This window comes from Pseudopipra pipra, chromosome 1 (assembly GCF_036250125.1).
Source record: "Pseudopipra pipra isolate bDixPip1 chromosome 1, bDixPip1.hap1, whole genome shotgun sequence".
NCBI lineage: Eukaryota > Metazoa > Chordata > Aves > Passeriformes > Pipridae > Pseudopipra > Pseudopipra pipra.
In genome coordinates, this window is record NC_087549.1 from 33,324,283 (window position 1) to 33,340,370 (window position 16,088).

The following is a 16,088-nucleotide window of genomic DNA, read 5'->3' on the forward strand; positions in this document are numbered from 1 at the left end:
TATGTATGCTCTTGTGAAATGGGATACATTCATCCATACATGCTTTAAGAGCACCAGTTCTTTTGAAAAATTTTTTTAAAAAACATGAGAGCTGAGGTACCTTACCATTATATGACTCTATTGAGAATAAACAAGGGGGGGAGAAAACTGAAAGAAGGGAAGAAGAATAGCTGAGAGTCCCAGCAACAGCACAGAGCCGCAGGAAGTGGCTAATGAAACTGGATCCCACAGCAGCTGTGCTGTGTTGCATACAGCATCTAGCAGAGATTTCACTGGACTGTCAAGAGGATAACAGGAGGACGTACATGTAGCCTGGCATGCACATTACAGTTTGCAATTAAAAATAGTTATAGAACTTTTTTAAAGGGACTACTTCACTAAAAAAAAAAAAAAAAAGTAAACAAAGCGTGTTTGAAAAAAGTAAACATATATTTGAAATTTTTTCAATCCTGTAGGGCTTGCCAGAAGGATTTTCCCTTTGCAGCATTCATGATGACAGAGAAGATGTTCAGCTGGTCCAGTTAAATTATTAGAAATGTAGTTACGTTGTTTTACCAGCTAAGATCAAATCTGTTATCTCTGAAATTCCAGAAGTGGTACAAAACAGAAGCAATCTAAGTGGTCCTGAGATATGCTTCAGAATTGAAAGTGACTAACGGTGTCACTTCTTAAACTCAGCAGTTCTTGAGGAGTTAAGAAACTATTACATGTACAGGATAGGCTTTGAAATGCTTTCCAAGTCTGTGGGTTGAAAGGGAGGAATTTTTCACAAAGAGTAAGATGAAACCTGTACTGTGAGGAGGAACCATCCCACTTTCTAATTCATCATACATAAAAGTGAAGCAGCAGCCACAAAGTGAGCTGGGATTACTGCAGGTCTTTTAATGAACGACAGTCTTTCTAGGGCAGAGCCTCGGTCAAAGACTATCTGGAGTCTCATTTGAGACTGATGGGAAGTAAGATCATGCACATTTTGTTACTACATGGGTAATATGTGTCATATAGCCTTAGGTTTTGAGTAGCCAATGGACACTACTGTGGATGTACCCCTGCTTGAATGGAATGCTGGCTGGAGTATTTGCTAAAATTTTTTATAAAGTTAGGTTTTTCTCCTGAACTGAGGTCCCTGCTGCTGTACCTACTTGCTATTTTTTTCTGAGCTAGCCAGTTTTAGGCCAGTGTGGCCATGTCTCTACCATATTTATCCTTTAAAATTAAATTCCCTAGATTTTAACTATCTGAGGTTTTTAAGATAGTCTATTCTGCCCATCTGGGATAGGGCAGCTTGACTCTGAACACAAGACTAATGGCTATAATAAGAATGGCAAACACGTGAGGAGTATGACGGGCAGAAAGTCTGCTTCTATCCTGCTGTGTGTTTGAAATGGATAAGGGGATATAAGACTCATAACAAGGAGGAAGACACATCCTAGGTGAATCCCTTGGAGTATTCACTAGGGTTACTAAAATCTGGACAAGTTAATGGCTTGAAAGCTTTCTTGGATCCCTGGAAGTCCCAGACCAATACATATAACCTGGTTGCCCTAATCTGTGCTTTCATCATTATCCAAGGAGACAGAGTCAGATGAGCTGTTCTGAAAGCACCTAAAACAGATGAATTTCCTTCTGGAGGTGCTTGTCTCTTTTCTAGACACCAAAGGGAATTTAGCTCATGAGCTGGGACAAGCTCATAACTATTAGCTAGGTAGACGTATGTAAAATGACCCCAGTGTAGTTAAACCAGTTCATTGTTGCAACAAGCCAAAGACAGCTGTGGTAGGCAAATTAAGTCAACAGCTACTGATGCCCAGCTGCTTGCTACTACCCGCCTCCCTGAGGCTATTGTCTCCTCAGTTATGCTTGTGTAAATAGTGTAAATTCACCCCCCACCTTTGGGGTTGTGAATGAACTAGGGGGAAAAAATGGCTGAACAGATCATTCTGGGGTGGAAACCACCAAATGTGAATCAGCAGAATCTGAGTTATATCGTCTGTCCATTACTGAGATTTTAATTATGTAGTTTTGAGCCTGAGCCCTGCATGGCATAGAATTCTGTATTATTGTGAAAGTCTTTACCTAAGGAAAAGGAAAAGAGTGTTTCTCTCCTGTATGTGAGCATGGAAGAGAAACAGAGAAAGCCCATGGTAACTCCACAGGCAGGCAGTGTGAAGCAACAACCCCGTGAGGATTCTTCAATGGCAAACCTGAGAAATCCGCTGTGTTGCCAGTCTGACAACTCACGTGATAATAAAAGGGGAAGTTGTAAACAATTTCAGCTCTGAGATCCTCTCAGTTAGTTATACTGCAACAGACTTCCAGAAACACCTTTCTGTCATCTGCAGAGAAAATTCTCAGTAGTAGGTCATGAAAGAAAAGCAATATTTGTGCATATTCAGTTCCAGCTGAACAGCTCTTATTTTTTCACTGGGTTTTTCTAAACACAAGATGCTACAAATAATATTCAGACGACATTATGTTGCTCCTGGTCCCCTGAATCCCTAGTGGGTTAAAAGCTGCAAGCTCTGTGTGCACTCACATCCCCTGGAAGAACTACAGAAATATGCAAATGGCACATGTCATCACTAATTCCTGGGAAAGATAGAGAAAATATACAAAAAGTTTAACGAACGGAAGAAGAAAGAGAAGTGGTAACTGACATTTCTAGCTAGGGAATATGACAATCAACAGCACGGCTACCAGCCAAATCCTCTTATAGGCCCAAAAATGCTAAAAGCTTTAGCTGAGTGTAAACAAATGCCATGTTCAGTGAAAAGCAGTCTTGAGGGACAGATCTGTTAACCATCAGTGGACATGTTTCATCTTACCGCTCCTTTCCCATCAGTTAAAGAGAGCTTTGTGTACCTGCCTACAGACGGGAGCTGCGGCTCTGTGACGCAGGAAACCATTGCCTTTCCCTCAGGCCAGAAAGGGAAGACTATAGCTGCTGCCTGCATATATAAAATAAAATATAGGCCATTTATAAACAGAGAATTCTTCAAATGCCTTTCCTTAGGCTACCACTTTTCAATTTATACTGAAAGAGAACAAGGGAAATGTCAAATTCAGGTGAAAACTGAGGACAGATTTATTTTTTAATTCAGTGCATAAAGTGAACCCGTCTTGTTACATTAGCTTGCACTAGCATGAAGTATTGTTTATTGCTTAAAAAAAATGAAATCATGCCTTAAAAATCTGTGCAAGGCAAGGCAGAAACCCAGGAAAGCATTTAACTGTTGGTTTCACCCTCAGCTCAGGAGAAGTTCCACTGCAGGCAATGGAGTGGCAAAGTGCAAGTTCCACTGCAGGCAAATGGCAGTGCTCATGTACTTGATGTCCTGTCCATGCTTTGATGTACCTTACCCTCAGGCCTCAATGACCTCCTTCCATGAGAGAAGTCAGACTTTCTCCTTCTGAGGCAGTATGTTCTTCAAGCCTGCACAGGCTAAAAGTCAAGTCATTCAGATCATCTCGAGTTCCCAAAATGTTTATCGAAATGTCACTTGTTTACAGTCAGTGAGCTGTTCAGCTGGTTAATCAAAGCATCTCAAAGCAGATATTTAGCAGCTTTGGTTGATTTTACCAGCTTTTTCTTAGATTTTTTTCTGAATTATTTAATTCAAAGTAGATATTTAGAGAAAGTGACGGCAAAGTCTGACTACACTGTTTGGGGGGGGTTATTAGACTTTTGCTGTCTATACCTCCATGAGACAAGGTTGTAATGAGGTGTCAGTCTCTTCTCCCAAGTGACAAGTTATAGGATGAGAGTACATGTCCTCAAGTTGCACCAGGGGAGATTTAAAGTGGGTATTAGGAAAAATTTCTTCACCAGAAGAGCTGTCAAGCAACAAGGTCTCTCCCAACCTCAGTTGTTCTGTGTACCCTTAAAATAAATTCTACAAGAAGCTAAAGCAATTCTGAGAAACCATCCCAAAGAATTGCCCAGACTGCGCTTGCTGTACTAGGAATTCTCCTTCCTGCATCAGTAACTCACTGGGATCAACCCATCATGATGGAGCCCTACTACATCAGTGGGAATCTGCATAGCCACAGACACTGAGCAATGGGAGGCACTGGCCAAAGTCTGCTCAAGCATTACTCCATGGCAGAGAAGGGAGCATCCTGGCTGCAAAGCAGTTCCAGAGACAAAAGAAACCATTGGAATCTGTTGCACTTGCTTTATTTGCCTATGACAGTAATGAATCTGTGGTTAACCTAGGTTGGGGTTCATAACGTTAAAATAATTATAATTTGATGAATAAACCCCTGAAAAAAAAGATGCTGTCAGTGAGAAAAAGGTGTGTTTGAAAAATAACACAAATCGTACAGTCAGGTTGAGTCAATTTACTTTTCTGGGACTGTTTGGCAATGCCAGTCACACAGGCTCACTCTTTATTTTTTACTCTGTAATTTGTGTGGAGCTGTCTCACAGATGTGCTTTTTTTCATCCAACAGGTGTTTTGGGTATATCTCACCTGCAGACTAGGAGTGTTTACAGGTATTTTTGCTGATTTATTTTTTCATTGATAATTTCACAGTGCTAAAAAGTTAGCCTTGCTGCTACTTCTCTAGAGTGGAAAATTTTCTTGTGATACCTGAAGGTATCACAATGCCTACTGACACAGTCTGAGCCCCAAAACACAATCTCTGCAGATATTCACATGGCTTCAGGCTTTTATTTTCCAATTTGAACAAATGATTTTATAGTTCTTAATCTAGCCCCCTGGGTTATAGCAATATATCTGTGGGTTCCCCACAAGGCACAGTTGATTGCCTAAAGACTTGCCCACATGGATGAATTTAAATTAAACCAGCAGTGATGTTCTGTGTCTCCCAGATCTTTGACCTCATTGCTGGCCAGAGCTGCGCAGTCAGCAGTCTCTGGGTGAGATACCCAAGCTGCATCCTGAGCACATGCTGCCTCCTGCCTTCCCACAGCATGATCTGTGTCTTACCTTTCATGGGGTAGCAGAGGTGGTGAGCCACATTTGTTTTCTTGCCAAGAAAACAAAATGCAGTGCCCACCTAGTTCAGACTGCCTGGAATGGCCACACTTGTTCCTGCAAAGCATCCTTCAGAAGAGTTACTCTGGGCCTCTGTTACAAAAATAAAAATAAAAACCCAATCCTGCCCCCCTCACCTCCACCCAAAACCTGAGCAGCACTACTACAGGCATTTTCTTGTGTGAAAGCCACTAATTTGCCTTCTCTGGCTACCTGTCAGGACTCTGGTAAAATGTATTCACAGGCCAAAAAATGTATACTCAGGCCAAATGTATTCACTTTAAGAGTAATATGTACATGCAGCAGAAGAGACTCAGTTTCAAGGTATTATCATAACTGTAAACATACAGTTGCTTTGATAAGATGTAGGCCTACCTCAAGGATACAGTACAGTTTTGATTGGTTATTACCTTCTTTATATCCACTAATGCATCTTTCCTAAAACTCCTTCTAACAACTGAAGCCACTCAGAAATTTCAAACAACACCTTTCATGTACAAGAATGATAATGTGGTCAAAAGAGGCAACTCTTCTGTCTCCTTCAGAGCTGAACCTGCCTGCATAGCTGGACAGGGAAAAGCCCTCTTGCCGCCCTAAGTATCTGGCACAATGCTATGCATGAAATGTCATGCAATTTTATGGGATGGTTTCTGGAATGACAGGGTGTCTGGAAGGATGTGCCTTCCAAAATTAGTGAAAATTTGACTAGTCCCTAAAATCATGCAAAAAGCCCCCTACCTTCTGTTTCTTACCATAAACCATTATGAATGCACAGTCCAGTGACTGTAGAGATTCTGGTGACATTCAAGAAAAGTTCACTAAGTTAGTTAAAATACAGATGTGGAAAAGATTGTACTACAGTCTGATGCCGTACATTGATTTTTATTATTTTTTCCTGGCCACTGGTAATCTCAATTTTCTTTAGGAATTTCATCAGATGAAATGGCTCTTTATTGAAAGGATAATAGTAAAATATTTTTCTAAAAATTTGTCTCCCAGAAACAGGGAATTTTTTCATTAGCTTCTTTTGTTGTCACATTCCTGTCACCATTCTGAGGCATATCAGTAGTGTGAATAATATTGCTTTTCTTCTATCCTATATAAAAACCTGGGAATGGTAGAGCCTTGATATAAATTGTGTTGCCTTAGAATAATTGTTAGGGAATGTAGGACAGTATTGACACAAGCACTTCCTACCCTCTTATTGAATGTGGATTTAGCAAGGTGTGAGACCCAAAGAGTTTGGGAGACATTGATGAGCTCCGATACTTGACTGGACTCAGTTTCTGATTGTAAGTCCAATAAGACAGAGCCACTGTAGTCCAAGTGTGACATTCCAAATTATGAGGTTATCCTTAAAAAAAAAACCCATGTTTTTTCAGGAAAGCTCTGCTTTAATCTGTAAAAGCAAGGAATAGGTCAAGAAAAGTACAATATATGTTGGCAAAGGGTCATGACATGTATACAAGTATGTTCTGGCTCTTTTCTGTAAACTTTCCAAGTACCTGATGCTTTAAGTGATCATTCTTGGAATTTATTATTCAATTATGAATATATATATTTAGCAAACAGAATAAGTATTTTAGGGTTCCAGTCAAGTGTAAGGAAATATCTAAGAGAGCACAATCAAAAGGAAAGTGCTTGCCCATTGCACAGTAATGAATGTGTGTGGGATTCAAAATATAACATTGAGGTAACACAATATCATACAGCAGATTACTAGCAAAACCATAGACTTACACTGCTACCAATATGACTGAAAATATATTTAGCAAAGTTATAGAACATTAAATAAGGGAAATTTTGGATCCAAAGTCAATGAACCGATTCAGTATTTTCCATTCCACGAATGTACCAAATAGAAAAATATAATCTCTGTCTAAACAATAATTTATTTTACTGATTTTTTCCTCTTGTGGAATATTGCAATTGGAAAAAAAGATTTTTTACTGTTTCATTTTCATGCTTAAAAATGGATATCTTTCCTTGAATAAGAGTCTTTGCTCAAATAATGGGACTTCAAGGGGGAAAGTTCAAACTAATACTATAAAGGACTAGCACAATAAAATACAACTCTCCCCAACTCTTGTCTTGGGTGAATTTGGAAAAAAAAGTAACCATAGAATTAGGAACCAAAAAAGGACAGGTGCCTTCTGCATGAATAAATCTAGTCTCCCACAACCTAAACAAGTATATTTCTTAAGTGCTTGGAATTTCAAGGTAACCTTTCATTTAGCTAGAGGAAAAAAAAAACTGATAAAGAGTCCCAGGGTCTGGGTAGAGTATTGTGACTTTTACCAAGGGAGGAACACAATGCTTAAAATTTTAATGAAATAATTTGGAATTTCACATTATAATATTTAAGGCACATCACCTGAACTGGGAAGAATTTAATAAAACAATGTGTAAAAGCAAAAAAGAATATTTTTCACTTCTTGAACTGAAAAGAAAACATGCTGGCAAGAGATGAGCTTTGAGAAGAAGTTCTGATACTTTGGCAGAAAAAGATAATTTTTAAGAAACTTCACAAAACAAAGTCAGGGTAGTCCAGCTATAGGAATTTTTATCATAGAAACTGCCAAGCAAAGACAGCTTTTTGTTATCATATTGTGGGGTGTCTTTGCAGTTGCTGGGAGAGGTGGTGGCTTTCTGACTTCTGAGCAACATGACACTGCTGCTTTTAGGTATTCCATCTCACTACCTCCAACTCTTTTTTTCCTAAAAGATTCTCCAGGATTCAGCCAGCTGAAAGGTAGCAACGGGGAAAAGGCTTTGTTATGCTGAGGAATCCATGGTGGATGCACTCCAGCCACTGTTCCTGTCCTATGCATGTGCCTTTCCCCACTACAGGAGAGAAAGGCCAATTTTTATGGCCCTACTAAACACCTTCCTTGTGGCCAGGACCTCTCTTTTGTGACGTGAGAGGAGGAAAACTTCAGCAGAAGTTCTTGGCCAAGAGGCAGTGTCTAGTCCCCACCTCTTCCCCTGTGGATAAAGCCACACACAGCATGCCTTTATGTTGCCAGGAAGCTAAAGGAAAGCAGTTCAATTAAGAAAAGTCATATGTGCTTGTTCCCTCATCCTTTCTTTCCCAGACACCTGAAAACAACTGTTTGCCTGTGCTGTCTATTCTTTCCCATCCCACTGAGGTGAGGAAACAGGAATGGTAAAGCTAGAATTATTTTGAATTTAGAATTTATAAAGGCAATTCTGAAGACTTAAGTTTTATTAGCAACTGACACACATGCAATTTATTCCCCTATACTCTGGTATAGTAATTAAGTGCCTTAGCAGCCAGAGCAATAATGGATCCCAAAACATTTTCTCTGGTGGTCCTGTGAACTGATGACTCCTGAGCCACTAACAAGTAAGAGATTTCAATCAGATTACCTGAAAGGATGCCAGAAAGCATGATAAATGAAGGTAATTAGTCACTGTCCTTACAGGTCTGCCTGGTCTGTAAAGCAGGAGACAGTGTGCTCCTGCAGACAGGAAATCACATGCAAATGGGGCTCTGAATGCATCACCTCGAAAACTAAACATCAGCAGCACAACACTAAGAAAGAAAGAGGGACAAATTAAGGGAATCTTTTTAATGTCTTGATTTTTTCCTCATTTATAAAAGCAGCCACAAATATATTTTCAGCACAGGCAATTTGAGTATTTTTTCTAAATAATATCTACCTATGCCTTTGATTTTTCTGTACGGCATGCACAGTCAAAGCTGGAAGTAGGTCTGACCCATTGGTTCGGACTGAGGATTAGATCCAGCCTCTTTCAGAGGTCAGGGCTGTTCAGACTCTAGCTATATTATTACAAAGGGACTTACAAAGCCACTGCTGATATAAGACACATATCTCCACAGTAATAAGCTTAGACAAAAAGGAACATTTCCCGTAGATCAGGTTACAAGTGAGAATTGTACACGCATTTCTATATATTTAAATCCCTACTAACTAGGAGGTGAGTGTAAGTAGTAACCACTCTGTGGGGCCAGCTGTCCTTTTATGGCTATCAAGCCATAAAGTTCTCACACGAGAAAAGGTGTCAGTATACCTAGAGACAGCAAATCATGCAGAGGTGTTGAAGAAGGTGAAGATTTACTGCAGACATATGCAACTGGGTGTTAACTTGGCTGGAAGTCACTGATGCCATTAAAGGTGAAAGGATTTGCTTGTCTCACAGGCTGTGGTATTTCACGCATTTTCTGATGCACTTTTTTCATAGAAGAAAACAGTATGTAAATATTCTTAAAAACATGGTAAACATAATAGCAGCTAAATCGATTCTAGCCTACAAAGGTAGAGGCTGTCCCATCACCTGCAATTGTAATTGAGATCAAGATGGCAGAATTGTAGCAAATCTTGAGCACTAGTGCTTTCCCCTCTGTCCCTGGGAGAGAAGCTGCTCTGGGAAGGGAAGACGTGTTTGGTCAGGAAGGGCTAAAGTCCATGAATGGGCTGGCAGCTCTTCTCTGTCTATATGAAGTTGTGTCAGAGTTTCAGGGTCATCTTAGCCACTTTCTTACAAGGTCCTCTGCACTATTTTCTGCAGGACAGGTGCAGGAAAGCAAAGCAGTCCCTTATCTGTGGTTAATAATTTACGATTGAAAATAGCTGGAAAATGAGCAAACTGGACAATTAAATGCCTTGTGATCTGCGTGCAATGGCCTTGCACATGTCTCAGAGGTGCAGGAGAGCTGCTGAGAGAAATTCTGCCTGCTGACAAAACCACCCCAATGGGATGGAACTGGGGGGAAGACAAAGTGAAGGTTTTGTCCAAGGACAGCGATGGTTACACAGAGAGCCTACAGAGCAGAGCAGGTGCTGGCTTTCAGGCCCATTGCAGATGAATCATGGTTTCAAAGTGTCATTGATGCTCCCCCAGAGCACTGAAGGTGCCGTTGTAAGCACAACCTTTTGAACCTCTGGCATCAAAAATCTCCTGGTATTCTAAGTGAGGAGCTTTAGACAACGTTATGAGATCAGATAAAAAAATTAATATGTGGAAAGCCTGGGAGAGTCCAGATTTGAGATTTGTAAATTATATATGCGGATATAGCAACGAAGCAGGGCCAAATGTTGCTCTGTTAGTAATAGTGTAAGTCCTTATGAACTCATAGGAAGTCAGTGAATCTTGTTGCAGATTTGTACAGGCTTGTCCCACTATGTTTTTTAATATACTTGATTAAATCTTGTTCTAAATTAAGTAAATTCTAATTTAATACTATGCTGGAAAACTACAATCAAAACTAGCCACAAAATTATAGAGATGTAGATACTAGGCAGAAAATAAGGCCTAACTGGCATTTTATTTTGTGGGAAATGTGCTAAAAAGGCAAACATTTTAGCCAATATATTTGCTGCTTGGAATACTGTCTTTTGCTCAAAAGAAAAATATTTGCTAGGAAATATTGTAACTCATTATGTTTAAATAGTGGTTTTTTTCTGAGCAAACTAGAAACAATATGTTTTGTTTTGAACTAACATCTTGATGTTACCTAAAACAAGGTCTTGATATAAATATGAGTTATGATAGTTGCATTTAGGAAACATATCAGTCTTCTGATAAAAGTGTCCACCTTCTTGATGGACAAAACAGTCAAGAGCCCAAATTGTTCAGCACTTTTTATACCATTAAATACATCAGCTATTCTGAAGTATTTGGTCCAGCAACAAATAGTAAGATATCACTTAATGAACCTGTCGTAACAACCAAATTCTCTCTTTGACATGAACCAAAGAACTATATTGCAATTCACACACATATGAAATTGCTAAAAAGCTGTAAGAAAAAAATCACAGGTACTTATTCCTGGAGAGATTCCTGTGAGAAATGTATTTTCTACTGCAGATAAAATTTGTGCTTTACAGAATCAAATCACTGGAAACCCTCATAGTCTGATCTTGTTGTGCTCAGACTCAGCATAAGTTGCATGTGTACTACAGGAAAAGCAGAGTATTAGAGCACAATTTATACTACGTATTTCTGTAAATAATAGAGCATTCATCATTGTAGATCTGAATTTCCTCTCATAAAGGATAGTACTGAGTATATTTGATTCGAAAAAAAAATCCATGGTGCATATTGCTTTTTTGTCTCAATATTTCTAGGTGAAAAATAACATCCCTGACACATTTTTTTGCATTTCTCTAAAGCCACCTATTTTATTAAACCCTTTATGTAAAACCACATCAGTGGTACTGAGGGAAAATAATACCCCTGCCAATTTAGATATAGTCAAATCAAAACCATTTTCACAAATGACTGGCAGATTTTTGCATTTGGTTTACATGGTTGGGCATGTTTGTTTTTATTACTCAGTTGTTTTTACTGAGTAAATTTGTTTAGACTATGAGGAACTAAAAATAATTGTAAATACTCTCTGGCTGGTTATTGAAAGGAGAACTCAAATACTTTTCAGAATGTATTGATATATAAAAAGCATAGCAGGTTGGGGGAGATTGTCTATACGCTCCAACATATACGAATATCATATGTTTTTCCTAAACCCAACTCCCCAGGTCTTTTCAGCAAAAGAGCCAGTTGAAGACAAGGGAAAGAGATGGAAAATCTGGGAGCAACTCTGATCCACTATTCCGGCTTCTAGCTCAGCCTGAACCCAGGCACTCAGAGGTTATTTCAAAGTATTCCTGAAATTACTAAATTTCACAAGGATTTTTCAGCAGTTACAAAGATGAAGTTGTCTTGGCCTGGTCCTGTTTTCCCTTCTTGCAGTGAATGTAGCTTTATAAGTCTGAATCTAATTTATTTGCCACAATAAAATTATCACACTCACAAAGTCTGTCAGATCCAAGTTTTGAAATCCTTACTCAGATCTAATTAAGCAAAAGCCTGGCTCCAATTAGAAAAAATATCACATACTCCCAATTCACCTACAGTACTTACCAGAGAACACAGTTATGTTCTCCACTGGAAACAAATTTTAGTCTTCTACCACAAATAAGAAAACCCACTATGTGAAAGGTAATCTGTTGAAATGAAGAGCTCTTCAAATTATTTGAGTTCTAACCTAACACAAATATTCTTAATATTAGATTTTATGTAAGAAGTAAAACTTCTAAACTGTTAACTAAGAGCATATGCCTGAGAATTCTTGTGGTTATTCACCATATTTCTGATGCTTGTCCTATACATCAAGTTTCCCATTAATTTCTTGAGAACGAGGATTTCCCTCACAGTACTCTTTATGGTACTAAACAGTTTCACTAAGTTCACTTCCCAGTTTTTCATCTCTGTCACATTCATTCATAAGAAATGTAATAAAAAGTTTAAGTCTCAATTTTTGCTAATATTTATGTACTATGCCCATAAAAAGTAATTGAACTGCTCATATAAGTAAAAATTTGGCCTCCTGATTTGTATCAGATGTGCAGATGACAGTCTCAACATTTCATCACTCCTGTAATTTAATAAAAAATTCTGTATACTGAAGATAAAAGGCTGAATACAAGGGATTCCTCTGCCAGACTGGTGAAAGTTTAGAGCAAGTGTATGGATTTAGACTGAAGAAACACACAGACACTTATGCCATGCTTCAGTTCATCTGGTATGTGCAAGGAACCATAATTACAAATACAGGAATGTCTGACATGTACTTGCCCACATTGCACTGTTGTATCTCTGCCAGAACAGGCAGTAAATATATCACTGTAGAGTTACTGTAGAGATAATATGAAAACAATTATCATGGATAATTTCAGGCACTTCTGAAGGGCAGTCATGTTTGCTGACCCATACTAACTCATCTTCCCCAAATTCAAACTAATTTGAACAGGATAGGTTTGAGAGTTTAGCTTAAATGCAAATATTAACCCATTTTTTGTTGCCAAGTAATTAAGAGAGGGACAAAAAGAACAGAGGGAATAGTAAAGATTTTTAATCATAAATTTGCTATAAATTATGCTGAAAGTCAGCTTCACTTGACTGAAAACTGTTTTCAATGGAGCTCATCTTTTCGACTGGGAAAAATGAGATGGAAAGCCATTGTCTTACTAAATAACCACTACAGAAGTAGAGTTCACCAATTTGTATGAGCTCACTTGTGTTTTTCTGAAGAGTGGAAGAATGCTATTCCATTGCAAAAATCATTACATAGGCTTCCTCTTAGAAATCCATCTTCTTCACTGAAATGAATTAGCATAAATAATGAACAGCACAAGATGTTGTCAAATCTGGGGGGCAGTGTGAGGATGGAAGGCTTGTAAAACTTTCTAGCATTTTTGAAGTTATGAAGAAATGCATGAAAGTTATCAAGTAAAAAAACTCCAAGACTCTTGCCTTAATATTCACCTTTCACATGCACATAAAATACTATTAAGAATATTCACCCATGCAAATCTAAAGGAGAATGCCACTGAATTGCAGCTGTCCCTCAAAATATATGAACCTGTTCCTACACACATACAGAAATTTATATTATCACCAATACAGCAACTAGCTACAAAAGACTCCCTCAGAAATAGGGGAGTATCTTTCTCTTTTTACAAATTATTAGGCACTAAATTACAATTTGCAGGATGCTCAATACAGGCCCAGTTTCTGTAGTATGTGAGATATTAGGGAATGGTTGAAAAATATACATATCTGTGATTTGTACAGGTTTTGTGGGTGATAAACTGTCTTCTATAGGAAGCCATAGAGGACTATTTATGTCTACAGCCAAACTATGCTGTCAGTAGCCTGGCCTAGCTTTCGACATGTGATTACAAGATCCAAAGAATTTTATGCAGAAGTTTGAACTTTTATTGAAATGTGGTGTGGTAAGCACAGCTCTGAAATCATCCTGTAGTCAATTCGTTTTCAAATTCATGAAACAGAGATTTAAGATTTGCCACACTTGTCAGTTTGGTGGATGTTTCTCAGATCCTCTACATCGCCCCTGAGTAGAGTGACTAATATGTACAGAAATCATTTAAATACATATTTTTTCTGAGGCATTACAGAAAAATTTCCAGAGATAAGGAGGTCGGCTAGTGAGTCAGTTGCTACTCTAGGGCTTCCTACCAAGTGGCCAGTGTTGTGTGACAGGCATATGCCATGGCAGGGTGGGTGCACCTGAGGTTCTTCAGTTATACAGCATCACCTGTGTGGGCAGCAGGCAGACATGGGGCTCTTCTGCCCCAAACAGCTGTGGCAGAGTTGAGTGGGGGCAAGAGGGAGTCACCTCCTCCAGGAAGGAGACTCTGGTCACGCCAGCTGCCTGCTCAACTGGTGCTACTGAAGAGCTGAAATGTGGCCTGAAATCAATCTTCTATCCTATATTGTTATTTAATTTTTTGTTCAAAGCATATTTCTGAGCTGTTGGAAATACACACACTGCTATCATGATGTAGGGCCCATATTTTTCAGAAGCTCATATTCAGACACCCAAGTTTTTAAAATTCAAAATCATAGAATCACAGCATGGTTTGGACTGAAAGGGACCTTTAAGATCATCTAGTTCCAACCTGTTGCCATAGCAAAGACACTTTCCTCTAGACTAGGTTGCTCAGAAATCCATCCAACCTGGCCTTGAACACTTCCAGGGGTGGGGCATTCACAACCTCTCTAGGCAACCTGATTCAGTGTCTAACCACCTTCACAGAAAAGGATTTTCTTCCTAATATCTAACCTAAACCTATTCTGTTTTACTTTCAAGCCATTCCCCCTTGTCCTGTCACTACATGCTCTTATAATAAGAAGTCCCTTTCCCTCTTTCTTGCAGGCTCCCTTCAGGTACTGGAAGGCACCAATTAGGTCACCCCCGGAGCCTTCTCTTCTTCAGGCTGAACAATCCAAACTCTCTCATAGCCTTTCCTCACAGGAGAGGTGTTCTATGCCTCTAATCATCTTGATGGGCCTCCTCTGGGCTTGCTCCAACAGATCAATGTCCCTTCTGTGCTGGGGAACTGGATGCAGTGCTCCAGGTGCGGTCTCATGAGAGCAGAGTAGAAGGGCAAAATTACCTCCTTCAACCTGCTGGCCACGCTGCTTTGGATGCAGCCTAGAACATAGTTGGCTTTCTGGGCTATGAGCACACATTGATGGCTCACATCCAGCCTCTCATCCACCAACACGCCCAAGTCCTTCTTGGCAGGACTGCTCTAGATTTGTTCATCCCCCAGCCTACATTAATACTGGGGGTTGCCCCAACCCAGGTGTAACACCTTGCCTTTGGTCTTGTTAAACCTCATGACATCCCACTGGGCCCACTTCTCGAGCTTGTTCAGGTGTCTCAGGATGGTATCCTATCCTTTGGATGTGTCACCTGCACCCCTCAGCTTGGTGTCATCCACAAATTTTCTGAGGCTGCACTCAATCCCTTCATCTATGTCATCAATGAAGATATTGAATAACACTGGTCCCAAAATTGACCCCTGAGGGACATCACTTGTCACTGGTGCCCATTATGACTCTAAGCCATTGACCACTACCTTCTGGATGTGACTTTCCAAACACTTTCTTATTCATCTAACAGTCCAGTTATAAAATCCATCTCTCTCCACTTCAGAGAGAGAGATGTTGTGACTTTACAGAAATCCAGATAAATATAATCTGTAATCCTTTGCTTGTCCACTAATGTAGTGACTCCATCGTAGAAGGCCACTAGGTTGGTCAGGCCAGACTTGCCCTTGGTGAGGCTGACGGGTTGGTAGTTTCCAGGGTCTTTCTTTCTACTTTTTTAAAGATGGGTATAATTCTCTTTTTCCAGTCACCTGGGACTTCACCTGATGGCCATGATGTTTCAAATATCATGGAGAGTGGCTTGGCAACTATATCAGCCAATTCCCTCAGGACTCTGGGATGCATCTCATCAGATTCCATAGACTTATGTACATTCATGTTCCACAGGTGGTCGTGAGCTTGATGTTGTCTTACAGTGGGAGGAAAACTGCTCCCCCAGTCCCCATACTGTCCATCCACTCAAGAGGTGTGGAAAGAGAGGTCGACATTGAAGATTGAAGCAAAAAAATTGTTGAGTACCTCAGTGTTCTCATCATTTGTTGTTAGAAGTTTTTCAGCCTTGATTATCAGGGGTATGTGTGGGAGGTGGGGGGTGGTACACCTTCTTTGACATTTCTTTTC